General features: G+C 36.9%; 1 pseudogene; it reads right to left on the reverse strand.

The window, feature by feature from the left end:
* Positions 1-902: 902 nt before the first annotated feature.
* On the reverse strand, positions 903-1,818 carry LOC127697708 (aldo-keto reductase family 1 member B1-like; annotated as a pseudogene).
* Positions 1,819-7,934: the final 6,116 nt, after the last annotated feature.

A 7,934-nucleotide genomic window follows, 5' to 3' on the forward strand; every position in this document is an offset into this window, starting at 1 on the left:
TTTTATATTATTTTTCTTATCTAAACAGATAATTAGTATTTAATAGTTATCATACTTTTATGAATATTTAATTCAATTCATTTTCTTGTCATAAATCATAAATTTATAAACTTTTAAATTTAGATTCTTTCACCAAGCTGCTAACACTGTTTGAAAAGTTAATTATATTTTAAAGGATTAAAATTAATCAGAATCATTTTCTGAAGTGCTGATTCATTGCTACAATTGAGTCTGAACTATTGAGTCATTTGGTTTATTAACATTTGAAATTAATTTGATTGAGTACCTTATTACTACATACCACAATACCCCATTCGTGTCTCACAGGTGCAAACTTGATATTTTCTATAGGAAATTAGGTCTAAATGAGGTAATCAAGTCAATTAGATATTAGAGAATTATGTGACATAATTCAAATATAAACTGTCATTTTATATACATGTACCTAGTAAGATACATTTTCCAAATTATTTGGAAATATTCATTAACTTAAAATATTTCTTAGCTATTTACCAGTAACTAAATTTTAAACTTAATATTCATTTTTTTCACAAAAGCAGTTTTTATGTGAGGCAAGGAGAAGTCTGACCCATAGGATTACAATTCTAGGAACTCAAATTTAAGTGTCAGTGGCACAACTTGGGCTATAAATCTTGTTTCTCTTTGGTTGGAAAGGATACTTGTGTTAAAGTCTTCCAGGTAAGAAGAAAGACAAGAAACGCTGGAAGAAACACCTCAGCTACCGATACTGCCCTCCAGATTCTATGTCAAACTAACTCTCACTGTCTGGTCTGCAAGATGCCACCAAATGCAGCAGGACACTGGACACTTGCAATGCTGATGAGGCAGAAAGAACAGGTGTAAGTTGCTTGGGGAAGAGCATGGATCTGTCTGCTGCAGCTTCAGACTTCCTCGTGGAAGGGGTCATCCCTGTGTTTGGCAAAGCTCATCAGGTCGTTCCCGTTGTAGCTGAACAGAGTGGTCATGTCCTAGATGCTCGGCTCAAAGTCAAAGACCTTCAAATTCTCAGCAATGCATGCTGGTGTCACAGACTTGGGGATAATTCCCAAGTTCATTGAATGGGGAACCCGATCAGCACCTGGGCTGTAGTTTTATTGTTCTTATTGCCTTGATCCTGAAATCCCCCAGGAGAGCCGGTCTTCAGGCCCAGGGAGAACCAAGGTGACTGTATGTGGTCACCACGATGCCTTTGCAATGCCAATACTCATTCATCTTTTCCTGAGTTAGTGATGGGTGGCACTCGATCTGGTTAACTGCAGGTGTATATTTTAAGCCAGATTTGTTCAAGATCCTCTCAATCTGAAGAGGGTTGAAGTTGGAGACACCAATTGCTTTTACAAAACCTTTATTCACTAGTTGTTCCATAGCACTCCAAGGGTCCACAAAATTAGTGTCACTAGAAATCACGTTTCCTGATGCATCTAGTGGGAAACAGTCAGGTCCAAGCTTGAAGCCACTTGGCCAGTGAATAAGGTAGAGATCCAGGTAGTCCAGCTGCAAGTCGCAGAGTGTCTTCTGACAGGCTCTGTTCACTATGCTCTTGTCATGAAAAGTGCTCCATAGATTGTTGACAATGAAGAGATCCTGGCACTTCACCACCTGCTCCTTGAGTTTCTCCTAGAGGGCCAATCCCACCTCCTTCTCATTCTGGTACACCTGGGCTCAGTCAATGTGGTGATACCCCATGTCAACAGCAACCTTCACAGCCTCAGTCACCTGGCCAGGAGGGGACTTCCAGGGGCCCAGGACCAGGGTGGGCATCTTGGTACCGTTGTTGAGTTCCAGATGGCTAGCCATGATTACTACAGATCACACACCTGGACCAGCAAAAGAATACTCATTTTTCGTAAATTAGCTTTTGCTTTTGAGAGTAAAGGTAATCTACTTTAATTTATTTGACACAAGGGTGAGGTAAATTTTGTTTAACTGTCATTCATAGAAAATTTTAGTATGATCTTTCTATTATATATTCCAAAATTCATGTGTTTACACAAGGCCAATTTCTAGATGAAATGTCAAACTTATTTTCCCATTTTTTAAAATGCAGGTTGTATTTTTTTCTTTAAGATGTGATGTTTTATGTTGTGCCAGTACTGGGAAATACTCCTGGGACCTAATGCCTGAGACGTTTTCTACTATTGAACCATCCTCACAGCCATATAGCTTCACTTTTAATCAGTCTTTACATTTTAACTGATAAATATTTTAAATTTAGTCTGCATAGTTGAGATATATGCTATAGGTAATACATTAAAAAATTGCATGAAAGATACTGACTTTTGAAAACCTACAATTTAAAAGATGGAGTCAGTTTTTCATCAAAAGTAAGTATATTGAGTATGTCCGGGTAGATTATTGCCATAATCTCCAAAATGATCTATTCCTACAAATAACTTTTCTTTCTCTTCAGAAACATGACCAAATGCATCCACTCCAAATATCATTTTCTCCCTCATCCTTTACTTATGGATGATCTTGATTCTGTTTCATAGAGAACACAGAAGCGTCCTGTGCCCGTCATACTTCTATCCAACTAGGTATGGCAAAATATTACAAGACAAAAGATGTTACTTCATTGCAGACTTGATTAACAGAATCTATTTTTAATAAAAGTTTTTTACACATGCTGTAAGTAAAATCATGTAATGTCTTACCAGCTACCTTCTTTCTTCAGGATGATTCTGTGCATTTAGCTAAATATTAATCATTTTGTTTTCACTTGCATGTGTAGAACAACATAACATAGTATGTCCCACGTTATGTCAGAAAATTGTTAGAAGGAGAAAGTTTTCTTGTCTTTACATGTGAAATTAAGAAGTCCACATTGAAGCCTGTATTTAGAAAGAAAATTTCCAAAATGAAGTAGGATTAATAATAATATTTAAATTAATAGATATTAGACACTGGACTTAAAATAGACTTGGGCAGTGTACTAGTGAAAGTAAATAATATGTCAACATAATATTACAATCATTGAAAGAGGAAAATATTTATGTAGTATTACTTGCAAAGGTTTTACATTAATGTCCCATGGACAATTAGTTAACAAACAATAATGATGAGCTCACTTTCAGAAATTTGTATCAAAATTCATACATTTTAGCTTTACCATGGATTTTATGTCCCTTCGTAAGCTGTTCCTTTTGACCCTCCCAATGTTTATTTAACTACTGCCACTCTTGGCTCTTTTGTTCTGAAACTAACATGAATATCATTGTACTATGGTAAACTGCAGGCATTCTCTGTACTGTACTCTGGTTATTGGAAACTATTTTTGTGAACAATTAAGAGGCTACCTCCAAGAGAAGTCATGCTTCACGAGTGCTATCTTTTTTCTTTACCCATTCCAATGAACAAAAGATGAAAGGGTAGCTCAGAAAAAAGAAATTCAGTCTGGGCATTTTATCTTTAATCACCAAATGAGGAAGGAAGTACTTAATGTTACTTAAATTTCTGTACATATATTAAAATAGATTAAGCAGGAAAAATTCCATTTATTCAATAAGTGCCCTAGTGATGGAACCATGTAATTCAAATTTGATAAGAAAAAATAGCCATTTTAGCTTACATAAGATAAAATATGAATTTAATAATTTCACTAATATCCAAAGATAATGTGACTATGAGACAATATTTTTGAACACACACACACACACACACACACACACACAAAGAGAGAGAGAGAGAGAAACATACTATTCATGCACACATGAGAGATTATATGGTACATATTATAGAACATATTTAAACTTTGAATATATAGAATAAGGTAAATGGCTCATATTTCTTGAAAAGTCTTAAAATAGAAATAAAATATTTTCTTATGATATCTCAAAGACAATCAAGAAGACAATGTAACTAAATTGGAATTTAATGCTAGACAGTTCACACTTATAAATGAAAAATTGATTGTTATATCATATCGTGGATATTACCTGAGTCATGGGTGAGAGGTGGTGAGTATCCCATGTAATCAATGGGTCAGGCAGTAGTGTGTCCTGGAAAGAAAACCCATTTAGGAAAAGGAATCTATACTTGGAAAGAAAGGGGAAACTGACAGATTGACAGAGATTCAAGGTTGGTCACCCAAAATCAGACCGCTACTTTGGGGTAAATATAGCCAAGATCGTGAGGGTCATGACAGACAGAAACAATTGGAGTTGTGAGGTGGGAGTTTTGAAGCAGCCAGCACAGTCCTAAAACATCTGCCACTTCCAGATAGTCCAGGTAGGGACATAGGTGGCCCTGGATACAATGTGACTATTATAAATTCTGAGGACTGTTAATGAAGCAGAAATATAGATAAAATATAATCATGCAGGGGGAAGGAGGAGATAGAAAATGTTAAAGCACCTTCCTTTAAGAGTATTAGAACAGCATCGGGTAAGAGAGCTAGAGTATGTACTAAAATTATGACATATATATATATATATATATATATATATATATATATATATATATGACAGAGAGACAGAGAGACAGAGAAAGAGACAGACAGAGAGACAGACAGAGACAGAGAGAGAGCGAGCCCTGGAGCTCAGAGTTGGGATTTTCTACTATTATTATTAATTACTTAATTATTTTATTTTTATTTTCTTCCTGAATGTTGTCTCCATCCCAACCTTCTCTCTCAGAGTTTCCCCCCATTTGCCACTGAGACGTGCTACATTTTCTCTCTTTCTTTTTTTAAATGAGTAAAGATGTGATTTTATTTTATTTTTATTACTATTTTTTTTTTTACAATCCAGTCACTGACCCCTACCCAGTCTACCCTTTCACAGTTTCTCATCCAATTCCTGCTCTGTTTCCAAAAGAATGTGCCACAGCCTCCAAGCAGACCTCCCCACTTGCCTCTTATCCCACTGAAGCCCCACCAGGCAGTCCTCTGCTGTACGTGTGTCAGGGGCCTCAGACCAGATCCTGTGTTCAGTCAGGTGGATCAGTGTCTGCTAAACTCATTATGTCCTCATTCTTAATAGCTGAGTAGTATTCCATTGTGTAAATGAACCACATTTTCTGTATCCATTCCTCTGTTGTGGGACATCTGGGTTGTTTCCATCTTCTGGCCATCACATATAAGGCTGCTATGAACATAGTGGAGACAAGCACTTAAAAAAATGTTCAAAGTCCTGATAAATTCTGGGAAATGCAAATCAAAATGACCCTGAGATTCCATCTTAAACCAATCAGAATTCCTAAGATAAAAAACTCAGGTAATGGCACATGTAGGCAAGGATGTGGAGAAAGAACAGTCCTCCATTGCTGGTGGGATTGTAAACTGGTACAGTCACTCTGGAAATCAATCTAGAGGTTTCTCAGAAAGTTGGAAATAGATATACTTGAAGACTCAGCTATACTACTTTTGAGCATATATTCAAAGATGTCCCACCATACCACAGGGGCATGTGGTCCACTATATTCATAGGTTTGGACTTTTTAACAGATCTTTGGGGCCCTCGAAACTCCATACTCCCTCTCCTCCCTGTGTTAGCCTCTTTTTTTGCCAGCCATTTCTTTGAAATTTCCTGTAAGGGTGGGCAAAGGTACCAGTGAACGTCCAGTTCCACTACTAAAAGGGTCCCATCCATGTTTGGCAGATCCCCACAAGTTCCTCTGACCCTCCTTCAACTTCACTATAGTTACCACAAAATTTCTTCACTGTTGTTTCCCAGACAAAACTAAATTGAGGTTTACCATCTAAATAACAATTTTTATGCAGGAGTTAAAGATAAAAGTAATGAATTTTTGTGTAGAAATTATATTGCACAGATAAAATTAATTAGGCTATATAAAATGCATGTGAAAAAGGTTTCGATAAATGTTAAAATGTGTTGGTAATGAAATAGCCCTTAGTTAAATACAATGTTTGATCTTTTTAAAGTGTATAACACTTTCAAATATGTTACTTGAGATACATCACTAACAAAATAGTGTTTAGTCATCTATTTTATGAAAGTGCAGAAATGTATGATTTAGTGACATCCATGCTTTATGTAAACAATACCCAGCACAAATGGCTTTGGGGAGCATTTGCCTACTGCTCTATCTGCAATTGATCAATGCTTCAAGTGAACTATAGGAATCACCAATTATTTTGTGAAATAATTGAATTGTTAACACATAAATATCATTGAAACTAAAGAAAACTACAATGTTGAAGCTATAGCGATGACTTAGTGGAGAAGAGTGTAAGTTGCTCTTGCAGAGGAACATGTCTTTGTTGACAGCACTCATCCTGAACAGCTTACAACCACCTGTAACCTTAGTTCCAGGAAACATGAAGATTTTGATTTTTTAATTAATTAATCATTTATTTTATTTATTTACATCACAAATGTTGCTCCCCGCCCGATTCCCTCACAGAATTTTTCCCCATTCCTTCACCCCTTTCCCTCTGAAGTAGTGCTGATCTTCACTGTTTGCTCCCTACCTGGGGTAACTAGTCTCTATAGGATTATGTGAATCCTGGCCCACTGAGGCCAGACAAGGCAGCCCTTTGTCACCTTTGAGCCCTGGAACTCTGACCAGGTCAGGTATTTTCTTTGGTTGGTGGCTCAGTCTCTGAGAGCTCCCAGGGGTACAGGTTAGTTGGTACTGTTAGTCTTCCTCCAGGAATGCCATCCCCTTCAGCTCCTTAAATCGTTCCTATAACTCTTCCATAGGATTCCCTGAACTCCATACAATGCTTAGCTATGAGGATCTCTATCTGCCTCAGTCCGCTGCTGGTAGAGCCTTTCAGAGGACAGCCATGCCAAGCTCTTCTCTGTAAGCACAATATAGCATCAGTAAAAGCATTAGTGATTCATCCATGGGATGGTTCCCAAGTTGGGCAGATCACTGACCAGCCATTCCTTTAGTCCCTGCTCCATTTTTGTCCCTGAATTTATTTATACAGAACTCATGAATCTAAACTCTGGAAAACCAAATAACCCAATTTTAAAAAGGGGTACACATTTTTCTTGGCCTTTAGTAAATTCTATTCCCTTCTCTGCTTCTATAAATCTGCTTTCTTTTTATTATATTTATTTACTTTTAATTTTTTAATAAAAAATGTTCTTTATAAAAATAAATAAAAGAGGGGTAGAGAGGTAAACAGAATTCTGAAAAGAGGAATTTCAAATGGGCAAGAAGTACTTAACGAAATATTCAAAATTACTCATGATGGAAATGTAAATTAAGACTACTCTGAGATTCTGCCTAATATCAATCAGAATGGCTGAGATAAAAAATTCAAGTAAAAGCACATACAGGTTTGAATGTGGAGAAAAAGAAACACTCCTACAGTGCAGATGTGATTGCAAACCGTACAACCATTCTGGAAGCTAAACTGGTGGCTCCTCAGAAAATTAAAAATATTTCTATATGAAGACCCAGCTAAACAGCTCCTAGCCATATTCACAAAAAATGCTCCACAATACCACAAGAACACATGCATCTCTATGTGCATAGCATGCTTAACTGTAATTACCAGAAACTGGAAGCAACCCAGATGTTCCTTAACTGATAAATGAATACAGAAAAATGGTTCATATACACAATTGAATACTCTTAGGCTATTAAAAAAAGAACATTATGAAGCTTGCAAACAAATGTATGGAACTAGAAAAATATCATCCTGAGTGAAGTAACCCAGACACAAAAGAACATGCATGGTATCTACTCACTGATACCTGGATATTAGCCAAAAGTTGCAGAATGACCAAGGCACACCCCACTGACCCTAAGAAGTTAAACAAGAAGGCCCAAATGAGGATGATTAAATCCTACTTAGAAGGGGGGGGGGCAAAATATTTAGGGGAGGCAGAGGAAGGGACCTGGGTGGGAGAGATGAGCAGGAGCATAAAGGGCGGAAAGGATCAGGTAGGAGGGAATACCAGGGACAAGCCTAGAGGACCAGGAGAATGAAGGGAAAT

This window comes from Apodemus sylvaticus, chromosome 12 (genome assembly GCF_947179515.1).
Source record: "Apodemus sylvaticus chromosome 12, mApoSyl1.1, whole genome shotgun sequence".
NCBI lineage: Eukaryota > Metazoa > Chordata > Mammalia > Rodentia > Muridae > Apodemus > Apodemus sylvaticus.